Below are 1,027 nucleotides of genomic sequence, written 5' to 3'. Positions count from 1 at the left end.
AAACCAACCAGTCGGCTTTCGTGTTTCATTCTCAGACTTAAAGCTGAGCACGGTGAGGTCCAAGTTTTAATTTTTATTAAAAGACTAACCTGCAAAGTTTTTATTCCAAATTATAGAACTTTTTACAAATATTTTTGAACTTTTTTTTTAATCAAACCTTTTCTTTCACATACTAGTTATTAGTTCCAACAAATTTGCAACTTTAATTTCTGACAGATTTGCCACTTCTGTCTCCAAATTTTCCAACCGAAATTCTTCTAAGTGTTCATTTTAATCCAGTTAAAAAAAAAAAAAAAAAACGATATTTGCAATTTTTTTACCCAGAAATTTTACACATTTATCCAAAATTGTTTAATTTTTAAAACACACAAATTAACCTTTTTTTTCTCAACAAACTTCTTATTTTTTCGGACAAATTTGAAACTGAAAAGCTTAAAAAAATTGCATTTTTTTCTCACATATGTTTTTTTTTCCGAATTGTTACAGCTTCAAAGTCTCAAAAATAAACTGTTTGCTTTATCAAAGCATTTGCAACTTTTGATTACAAATTTACAAATAAAAATACAAAATTATTTTATTCAAACTTAAATATCCCACAATTTGTCATACTATCTCTCAATTCCCTAGATTTTTTATTCAAAATTTTGAAACTTTTTAAAAATTTTTGCAGCTTTTTTTAATCAAAGACTTTTTTTCAACACACTTAAGGTTAGTTTCAACAAATTTGCAACTTTAATTTCTCACAGATTTGCATTTTTTCTCAGATATTTGCCACTTATGTCTCCAAATTGTCCAAGCAGAATTCTCAGTTTGTATTTTTATCCACAAATGTATATTTTTACACCAAATTTTCAGCTTAAAATATTAAAAATGCATTTTTTTCCTAGAAATTTTCCACAGTTTATTCGAACATTTTTTCCAATTTTTTATTTTTACATTTAAAACTCACATATTTACCTTGTTTCCACTCAAACTTCTTGTGTTTTTCTGACAAATTTGAAACTGAAAAAAATTCCTTTTTTCTGTC

The sequence above is a fragment of the Halichoeres trimaculatus genome, unplaced genomic scaffold (genome assembly GCF_033239565.1).
Source record: "Halichoeres trimaculatus isolate MK-OKI-2021-1 unplaced genomic scaffold, fHalTri1.1 fHalTri1_scaffold_1, whole genome shotgun sequence".
Classification (NCBI taxonomy): Eukaryota; Metazoa; Chordata; class Actinopteri; order Labriformes; family Labridae; genus Halichoeres; species Halichoeres trimaculatus.
This window is presented reverse-complemented; position numbering follows the sequence as displayed.